The sequence below is a fragment of the Octopus bimaculoides genome, chromosome 1 (assembly GCF_046866305.1).
Source record: "Octopus bimaculoides isolate indiv1 chromosome 1, ASM4686630v1, whole genome shotgun sequence".
Lineage (NCBI taxonomy): Eukaryota > Metazoa > Mollusca > Cephalopoda > Octopoda > Octopodidae > Octopus > Octopus bimaculoides.
Window position 1 is genome coordinate 120,171,336 of NC_142928.1, and position 12,357 is coordinate 120,183,692.

Consider the following 12,357-nt stretch of genomic DNA (forward strand, 5'->3'; position numbering starts at 1 on the left):
GAACTATTCATCTTTGCGTGGATTTTTTTTAACCACCCAGCAGCAGATGTTTTTATTATGCTTCTTTTAATGTTTTGAATATCAAAAGATGCAGAATCAGTAAAAAGAAAATGTTTCCTTTTCCATTTTAATTGAAGAATTTCTCTTTTAATCAGAATCTGATGGGGTTCATTTTTTTACTCTTCTCTTATTTTACTTCTTTCAGTCATTGGGCTGCGACTATGCAGGATACCGTCCTGAAGGATTTTTTTTTATTGCTTGAGGTGCTGCACGGTATGCATACATACATACATACATACATACATACATACATACATCGAAACGCTTAGTTTTAGAATGGTGGCAGCTGATGAAGGAAATGTTCTCAATGTGGCCTGTGTGTTTTCTGTACTCTGTTTATCATTTTGTCCACGTTTTCTTGCAACGTCCTCTACCCAGATATGCATCTATATATACATGTAGATGTAGGTATGTACATACATGTACGTATATATGCATATACTCATTTATTATTTGTATTACATACATACATACATACATACATACATACATACATACATACATACATACATATATACATAACATAATACAATATAACATAACAACATTCCGTTCCATTCCATTCGAAGGGACAAGTCGCATATTTGGCGTGGGAGACTATTTATCGAAAATACGATGAATACTATCTCCAACTTTGGAGCCACAACAATCAGCCTTGTTAAATAACTTGTTAATCTCCAGATGAATTAACTAAGGAAGCCTTTTATTCACGATCGTAGTGATTTTCGACTGAAACTTGAATTTAGTATGCAGAGAGTAACTACAAACAACATGGCTGGATACAAAATCAACAACACAATCGAGGAACAGAACGAAAACAACAGCTGAACAGATAAACAAATTCTTTCTAGCTGTAGTTATAGAAGAAACCGTAACTACAAAGCTCATTTCTCTAGGAGTTATGAATTGAATAATGATCTATTTAACTGCTACAAAAAAGCGAAACAAAACCCCGCCGTTGGCAATATATGAATCGATTGAAATCATATGGGGACGATCTGCATCCAGAATTAAATCATTTTACTGCGAAGCAAATAGGCCAAGCAACTTTTGTAGAACATAGAAAGAAGGTTAGTAACTGTAACTGTATTAAAAAATCGAAAATTAACCTTCGTCCCAATTCTATAAACAAAAACGAAAACGTGAATGATATAAGACCACCACGTGGTTTTGCAGCTAGCGACATTCCAACAGATTCTATAGTGCCTGCCAGCCAAACTACATTACATGCCAATGAAATGTGCCCTTATTGAAATTTTCCGAGAAAATATAACTTTGGCTTTGAAGGACTCTCTCGAGGAGAGAGTATTCTCTACAAAATTAAGTTTTAAAAAACCATCAGATACGGTATTAAAAGCTGTTAACAAAATTGGTGATGAGTATTTACAAGTCTGATGAACCCACATGCTGGCAGATTAACGCTTGTCTATATGCTCTGGCAGATCTAGTCTTTTTCATTCGCAAAATGAGCCCTCTTTAATTTTGCTCAGATTGCTTTCAATTTTGGTGTATCGATGCAACTCTCTATTTTGGTGTTATTTGGAATTAAAGTTGGGAAATTTGGATAATTTTAGCCAATCAACAGACAACGTGACATTAGCAGCTTGTTACCATGACAACCGCACGCTGTATAGTGTTTCACTGTCTGTGCCGCCCGTTGTCCTATGTTGATTTTTGACACTTGATTCTTCACATCACGAGATTATTTTCACTTGCGTGTTTCGTTTTAATTTTTCTCTTTGTTAGTTATATTACACATTTATCTTGCTTCTGTGTGCTAGTTACATATTTTTCATTTCATATATTTTGGGAACTTATTGACTTAGGTAGCTGGATTTATGATTTCACTAGGTTAATTCTATTCATAAAAATCTAAATTGGGAGTATTTCTTAAATCGCTAGCTTCACATTTCAACAGCTTAACTGAAATTTATCCCACGAAACAGAAACTGGGAGGTATATGGTGGAACAAAGAAACTGTGGGTGATACAGATAATTTGACATTTTATTTTTAATTCTGTATGCAAAATCATATAAGATATAGGTATTCTTTTCCTTGGGAGAAAATCTTTGTTGACCAGTGTTATTCTCATTGTAGTTTACAAATCCAAGCATGAAAACGTTACTCAACTTTGGACTTTTGGAGACAGACACCCTCTTCACACACAGACACACACTCACACACACACGCGCGCACACACACACGCATACACACACACACACACACATGAATGCATAAATGTACATATTAACTTATATATGAATACATAATCCACATGCACTTATATATTAATGATGTACACAAATACATAACAGGTATACATAATACTGAAATATGCATAAAGTAAACACATGTAGTCAACTATATTTAAAAACATGCAATCAATGATAATATCCGTTAAACCTGTTGGCAATTTTATCCTGTTGCTTCTCCACTTATCCATTTTGTTAATCTTCAGCATTCTCCTTTCCATGGCTCTTTGTGCCACTGTTAATTTATTTTCAATGTTCTTGTTAGTAGTTTGTGTTTTTGATACATAGGTATCGGTACTCAGCACAAACTGGTTGAAGACCTTTCTATTTAGACATATGAGCAAGTTACTGTTCATGATGTGATTTAATTTACCAGAGGTCGCCCATCCTAACAGTATTCATCATTCAATTTCTTCGGTCTGATTTTTATCCTTTAAGCAACTTATTTCTCCAAGATAGGTGTATTGCTTCACATGTTCAACTATTTCATCATCTATTACTAAATTTTCAGCTGTGGTTTGCTGGCTGGAAATTATCTTTGTTTTACTAATATTAATTCTGAGTCCACATTTTTTGCTTTCTTCCTTGAGTTCTCTGTGTATTCTGTTGATTCTGGAAATGAGTACAATATTATCAGTGAATCTGACCAATATACCTGACCAATATAAGTTTTTAAAAAAAAAACCTTTTTTCAATATAAATGTGAATAATTTGGGTGATATGTTGTGGTCATGCCTCTAGTAATGGTATTGATTGCTGCTTTTCTATGGTTTTTGTTGTTGACGCTGCTGTTGGTGCACTTAATATCTATGCCGTTGTCAGTGTTGATCTATGAGAAAGGGCATTCTACTCACCGATTGTATTTATTCTTTTATCTGACTATTATAAGTTTTTGAAGAACCTTTTCCAATATATATGTCAATAAATTGGGTGAACACACAAAAACATAAATTGGGTGAGCATACAAAATACCTACGTGAACATAAGATACAGGATATGTGGAAAAGTTCTGAATTGATCCACCACCTCTATTATCTCCACCATTATACCACTGATAAAGCCTTTGACTCCGTGGAAATTGATGATATTAGCACTGTGACAACAACAGCATCAACAGTACAAGAACCATCACCACCGTATCAATCACACCACCACTACCACCCAACAGTAATGATACAATTACTACTGTCAGAAAAGCATCAACACCACAAGGACACCACCAATGTTTGTTGGCACTCCGTCGGTTACGATGACGAGGGTTCCAGTTGATCCGATCAACGGAACAGCCTGCTCGTGAAATTAACGTGCAAGTGGTTGAGCACTCCACAGACACGTGTACCCATAACGTAGTTCTCGGGGTAGAGGGAAGATTCAGCGTGACACAAAGTGTGACAAGGCTGGCCCTTTGAAATACAGGTACAACAGAAACAGGAAGCAAGAGTGAGAGAAAGTTGTGGTGAAAGAGTACAGCAGGGTTCGCCACCACCCACTGCCGTTGCCCCGTGGAGATTTAGGTGCTTTCGCTCAATAAACACTCACAATGTCCGGTCTGGGAATCGAAACCGCGATCCTACGACCGCGAGTACGCTGCCCTAACCACTGGGCCATTGCGCCTCCACCCACACCACCAATACTAACATCGATAACAACACGATATCACTTGCAACGTTATCACTACGATAATCCTACCAGCATAACGACCACAACAACAACAACAACATAGCCATTGCAACCATTACACAAACACCCCCACCGACCACCATTATTATTACCACTACTACCATCACACCACCACCATCACTACAAACACTACTACCATCACCACAATCACCGACACCATCTCCACTACCATCACCTTGCCATCACCGCCAACACTATCATACCACTACCATCACCACCAACTACCACCACCACCACCACCATCGTCTCAGTAACATCACCCCAAGTGCATCACCACAAGCAAACCACCACCACCACACCACCATATCATTCAACCTGCTCTACTATAACACGACTACAAATACTGGAACCAAGCATTATCATCATACATTAAACGCAATTTGTACGTTCTTACACTGAGGATGGATCCTTGTATTTTTTTCTTTCAGTCTTAACCTTTTACACACTTATTAACCACTGTCTTTGTAAACGTTAGATTTTTACATGGTGCCTTCATTTCACACACACACACACACACACACACACACACACACAAACAAACAAACAAACAAACAAGTAAACAAACACACGCATATTTTTTTACATGAAATACTGAAATACTTGCACATACATACACCCACTTTTGAAACTCTCATGTCTTTGTCTTTTCTCTCTCTCTCTCTCTCTCTCTCTCTCTCTCTCTCTCTCTCTCTCTCTCTCTCTCTCTCTCTCTCTCTCTCCTTCGCCCTACTTCTCTATTTCATTCTCTCTTCTTCTCTGTTTTCAGACTCGTCTTTCATTACATTTCTGCCTCTTTTTTACATGTTTTTCCATCACAAGTCTCCGCTTTACGTCAATTATACAATTATACAATTTATGTCAACTATACAGTATTAGTATGTGTATACATACGTACGTACATACGCACACACACGCACACACACACACACACACGCGCACACACACACACACACACACACACACACAAACATGCACATAAAACGCACACATATATTTCATGTTCTCTTTAATGAAAATATCTCTTCTTACACTTTATATTTCATTCTCTCTCTCACTCTCTCTCACTCTCTCTCCCTCTCTGTCCGTATCTATTTATTTGTCTATCTCTGTCCCTTTCGCTCTCTCTCTCTCTCTCTCTCTCTCTCTCACACACACACACACACACACACACTCTCTCACACACTCTCTCACACACACACACACACTCTCTCTCACACACACACACACATACACACACATGTACACACATGTACACACATGTACACACATGTACACACTTTTCACGCAAATTCTCCAGTCTACTCACATAATAGCCATACAGGCTCCTATTTTCCCGCTCATATGTGCATACATTCACAAGAGGCTGATACGGATGTTTGTAAAAGTTATCATGCATAAAATGTATACAAGTGCGCGCGTGCATGTATGTGCATGCGCGTATGCATGAGTATGTGAGTGTTCATGTTTGTATTTACAGAAGATCCCGTAGGCTTGGGCTGGTGTTCTGTTAAGATTATAGAAATAACAAGCAAGAGGAGAGGAATATCGTACACCCCACTGTCATTGTAGAGACATTGCTAAGCTACATATCAAAAGATGAATACAGGAGTGACAGAGAAAAATAAAATGATACCAAACACACGCACTGTTAATAACACTCTCTCTCCCCTTCTCTGTACCCCTCCCTGTTCCCCTCTCTGTCACCCCTCTCTCTCACACATACATGCAAGACTACATATATGCATACATACATATGTACATACATACAGGCATACATACATATATACATGCGTACATGCATACAAACGTACATGCACACATACATACATACTTACATGTGGAGGCACAATGGCCCAGTGGTTAGGGCAGCGGACTCGCGGTCATAGGATCGCGGTTTCGAATCCCAGACCGGGCGTTGTGAGTGTTTATTGAGCGAAAACACCTAAAGCTCCACGAGGCTCCGGCAGGGGATGGTGGCGAACCCTGCTGTACTCTTCCACCACAACTTTCTCTCACTCTTCCTGTTTTTGTTGTGCCTGTAATTCAAAGGGCCAGCCTTGTCACACTGTGTCACGCTGAATATCCCCGAGAACTACTTTAAGGGTACACGTGTCTGCGGAGAGCTCAGCCACTTGCACGTTAATCTCACGAGCAGGCTGTTCCGTTGATCGGATCGACTGGAACCCTCGACGTCGTAAGCGACGGAGTGCCAGCAACAACAACAACATACTTACATACGTGCATACATACATAACATACATACATACATACATACATACATAATCGGTTTCACGGGAAAAGAATAAGAGAAAATGACGCGGATCCTCCAAATCCAATTTATTAGAAGTAAAGATTTGTAAAACATTCCCCAATTCTCCATCTGCGATTCTTATGTGAATTCATGCACAAATCTGGCTGTATACATCGACAGCTCAACTAACTCAACCACATATTTACGAACACCGGGAACTCTTTTAACTCAAAAAGTCTTGTTGCTTTGTTAGCTAGAGGCTTGAACTTTCTCAACCAAAAATGATGCTTACATACATATTTGTAGACATGCAGTTATCTGCATGGGAATACATACATAAAACAAAGCATACAAATCTACACTTTCACATATATACAACATACATACATACATACATACATATCTGTAGACATGCAGTTATCTGCATGGGAATACATACATAAAACAAAGCATACAAATCTACACTTTCACATATATACAACATACATACATACATACATACATGCATACATACATATATACATACATGCATACATAACATAACATAACATACATCCATAAAAACATACAAACGTACATACATACAAATATATATAACATACATACATACATATATACATGCAAACATACATACATACATACATATATACATACAAAGATACCCTGTTGTTGATGTTGAAATTCCAATGAAGGAGTCTTGGATCTAGGTTAGAAACCGTTTCTTTCTCTATTGGCATGAAATTTTGAAATAAAACTAAATACCGACCTACATACATACATACATACACACACACACACACACACATACATACATACATACATACATACATACATACATACATACATACATATATACATGCATACATACATACATACATACATACTTACATACATATATACATACATACATACATACATACATACATATATACATACATACATACACACACACACACATACATACATACATACATACATACATACATACATACATACATACATACGGACATATAGGGCCGGGCAATCTGAGCTATATCATAGGCCCCTGAACAAATCAGTGCTTAAAATATTTATTCATTGACAACAAGCCACCTACATAGATTAGAATTGGGGCCACTAAACTCATGGGACCCCTGGGCAACCACCTTAATATGGTGCTGTACATATACATATATATATATATATATAAATATACATATTGTTGCTGTGTTTACGTCCCCATAATCTAGTAGTTCAACAAAGAGGACCGATCGAATAAGTACCAGGCTTAGCGAAAACTTCAGTACTGGGTCGATCCATTCGACTAAAATTTCTTCTAGGTGATGCCCCAGCATGGCTGCAGTCTTATGACTGAAACAAGTAAAAGATAAAAGATAATGATATATACATACGTATATACATATACATATGTACATACAAATATACATACATATATACACGCATATATACATTTATAGCTGCATACATACATGCATATTCGTACATGTTCATATTTGGTTATAGAACGAGGAAAGTCAGTCCCTCAAACCCCAAACCTGTGCATTAACTGTTTCTCTATCTCCCCCATTCCACTCAAAGAATGTTACAAGTACTTTGGCATAGATGAAAATGTATCATATGAAGGCACTGTGAATAAAGATAAAGTGACCCGAGAATATTACACCAGACTAAGGGAAATATGGCAGTCGGAACTCTCCTCTTACAACAAAACAATATCCCACAATGCATTTGCAGTACCAGAGCTAATCCCAACATTTGGGATTCTTGATTGGTCTGTAGAAGAAATCCACTCCGTAGATATCAAAACTCGAAAAATCCTGACAATAACTACGAACTTCTACAGAAACAGTGATGTTGACAGGCTTTACCTAAGAAGAAATGAAACTGGTAGAGGCCTGAGATCAGTGTAGATGGCATTCGAATGCCGTATAGTATCACTCAGGCAGCACCTGCTAAACAACAGCAGCAAAAATGAATATATTAATGCAGTCCAGAAAAGTGAAGTCAGCAACATTGTTCCTGATGATCTCCTATACAGCTCCAAAACAGCTGGGCTCTCTTACCTCAGAGAAGACCTGAATGGAAAGTATTCAGCATACAAAAAATACCACGCATGAGTATGTTGCTCGGAAGCTTGAAGAAGACAGTAGAATTGACACGAAGTGCAGCCTCTCTTAGACACAAGACCACTGCATCACATTACACGCTGAAGGCTATGCATTTGCAATCCAGGAACAGGAGATTGCCACAAAAAATCTGGTGAACAAGAGAGACAGTAACACTCTTATAATCCCAAGGTACAACCGCATGTGTAGGATATGTCATGTTTCTGTGGAAGACATCACGCATGTGATTAGCAGCTGCCCAAAAATGTCGTTACGGTACTACCTCCCTCTGCGGCACCATGTTGTTGCTGCAACAATTTACAATGCTATCCGCAAAAACAACTGTCCTGAAATAAACTTAGAAAATCCCTCTGTTATGGAATACATTCATAAACACCAACTCAAGGAATACTGGTGGAATATTCTCATCAAAACTTCTGTCAAATGTAAGCATAACAGGCCGGATATTGTTCTTTGGGATAGAGGGGAAAAGGTATGTACCATTACAGAGTTTAGTTGCCCGGAGGATACCTATGAACAACTGCTTCGAAACCTCCAGCTTCTATATCCAGACTATGAATTCGTGTTCATACCAATAATAATTGGAACACTAGGTTTTGTTAGTAAATGCTTAAAAGAGAATCTGAATAAACTGGGATTTTGACGAAGAGAAATTCAACGGCTGATTCGTACATTACAAGTCCAATCTGTGAGTGGAACAGTAAAAATATGCAAGACTTTTAGCAAGTTATAAATATGAATTTGTCAGTGTTAACTACATCCCAAAGATGGAGACTTGTATGGAAACTGGCTCCCTCCTCAGTGGAAGATTTATAATAACTAAAACATAAAAGAGACATACATACATACACATACACATACATACATACATACATGCATGCATACATACATACATACATACATACATACATACGTACGTACATACATACATACATACATACATACGCATGCATGCATACATGCATACATAATACATATATACATACATACATACATACATACATACATGCATGCATGCATGCATACATACATACATACATACACATACACATACATACATACATACGCATGCATGCATACATGCATACATACATACATATATATATACATACATACATACATACATATGTATGTACGAGGACTTTCGCTGCTTCGACCGTCATCACCCTATGGCGTCCTGTTTAGGGATTCCCCATAGCCTCTTTCTCAGTCGCTTACTGGAGTTATGGTGAAAGTGTGATGGTGCTGGTGTTTTAGTGGGTATGGCATGTGCTGAGCCAGTTCCCACCTCCGCCTCGTTCTTCAAACTTGTATTTGGTCCAGTGCAACAAGTTCTATGAGTTCACTACATATCAGAAAGCAGGATATATATGCAGCTGATTTATCTGAGTAGTGGAGCCTAGTTTCAGGAGTTCCAAGGTTTTGAGCCAGTATTAGTCACAGGTCTACTCTACTCAAAATAGTGGTAGATGTCAAGGTCTATTAGTATATAATGAAATTCATAGATACATGCGTGTGTGTATGTATGTGTGTGTGTCTGTGTGTCTGTCTGTCTGTTTGTCAGTGTTTATGAGTGTATAAATTCTTCTGTTTAATGGAATGCGAATTCACTCTGTTGTTACACAGATGAAATCTGTAAAGGATCACAACCACATATTTAACTCGCATGTGTGACCGTGAAACTCCGAGTAACAATGAAACTTATTCATCAAATGATTTTTTTATTATATATACATACACACAAATACACACACGCGCGCGCGTGCGCATACGCCATTTAGAACTTCAAATTTCTTTAATCCAATCTTCAAGTGTCCAATCTTCAGGGTCAATTTGAGGATGAAACAGGAAACAGTTAATGTGAATATGCAACAGAATACTTGGTAGTTATTGAATAAAATCTATAATGAGTATAAACTTTTCGACGTCCATTCATCCAGAAGTACGTAATTAACTATAACACACGCAGCCTTTCAAAACTTCTCAACTTATCACCTTCTCTAGCTTACAACATCTCATCTATGCCAGATCTAACCCATTACATAGGTCTGGCTATGTGATAAAAGTTTTGTCTACAACCACATGGTTTGGGGTTCAGTCCAACTGCGTGACACCCTGGAAAAGAGTCTTCTGCTATAGCTCAAGACCTACCAAAGGCTTGAGTTTATTTGGTAGACAGAAAATGAAAGAAGCCACTGATGTGTGTGTGTGTGTGTGTGTGTGTATGTGTGTGTGTGTATGTGTGTGTGTGTGTGTGTGTATTTGTGTTTGTGTTTGTGTTTATCTTGCCACACCGCTTGACAACCGATAATGGTTTGTTTGCGTCCCCGTAACATAGCAGTTCAGTAAAAATAGAATAAGTACCAGACTTTAAAAAAAATAAATACTGGGGTCGATTTGTGCAACTAAACCGTTCGAGGCCGTGCACCAGCATAAGATGCAGTCTAATTACTGAAACAAAAGAAAAATGAAGAAAATAAACGAAATCCAACAGTAATGAGCAATTAAAGATTGTCTGTAAATGTGTCGGAGGAGAATTGTATCAGAGGGAAATAAAATTAGAGGAGAAACACTTTTGGGGTGGGAGAAAAGATCATAAAGAAGAGAATTTCATGCTCAGGGAAAATATAAGAAGTTAGTCTGTGGGCCTGTAAGTAATTTCAGGTGTAAGAAGCGATATAAAAGTAAATGGATCTTCGTCGGTTTTGACGATGAATAATCAGCTGTACTACCTGCTCATTGAATTAGCGTGGAAGTGCTTGAGTGTTCCTGAGACACGTGGTGTACTCTTAACTTAATTCACAGACAGAGTCAGCATGTCACAGAGTTTGGAAACTGAGCCCTTGCATTCTAGGCACAATCTATGTAAAAGGCCTCAATACAGATTCTGTTTCCTTAGTTTCACTTACAAACTTTTGAATCATTCAGCCATGCTGCTTTCCAAGCACACCCACACATTTATATATATATATATATATATATATATATATATATATATATAATAATAATAATATTATTAGGGACAAAATCCAAAATTACAGGTAAAGAACTCAATTAAAATCAATTTATAAAAAATTAAAATTAAATTGAGCCTTATAGATAAAGTATATATAAAATATATATAGTTTTAGGGAAAATAACCAATTTTCAAGAACTCATCGATGAAAATCCACTATCACATATAGAAAAATTAATAATTAAAAGCACAATAAATGAGTATAATATAAAGTAAAGTAAATATCATAAGATAAATATAATAAAAAGATTACACGTGTTTCATAACCAATTTTCAAATAGAAAAGAAATTTAAATCGATTAAAATCAATTGAAATTATCGAAAATAAGTTCTATTCAAAAATATAGCTACTCGTCAGATCGTAAGTAGAACAATAATTAGATATATATCTCAACCAACAATAAGTACCAAATGAATTAATATGAAATACTTATAATATAAAGATAGAAAAATTATTTTAAAAATATCATAATATCAAAATAATAACCATTCAATAATCATCCCTTCATCCATAATAATAACATGTATATTATATACAAAAAACATCTTACCTAAATTATCATTGTTTTAAATTATCATTGTTTTAAATACAAGTTGAACGAAGTTTAAGTTTAAAATAATAATGAAGATAAAATTAGTATATATTTAACCGGTGTAATAGTTAAAGCTATACTATTTAAAGCTAAAGACGTTTATTTAATTATGATTAAAGATCAATTGAATAATAGAAAAATACAATAGTAGTATTTTAGTTTATTTCATAATATTATTTAATTTACGACTATTAATATTTTTATTTATTTATTATATATTAGAATTTAATATTTATTAATATGTTTTATAAGATAACTATAGTTTTTTGTTCTTTTTATGTTGTTAGTTATATAAATTTTAAATTTTTCATTCATTTATTTAAGTATTATTATTTCATTCATGCATTCATATTCTATTCTCTATTTTAACGTTCTTTT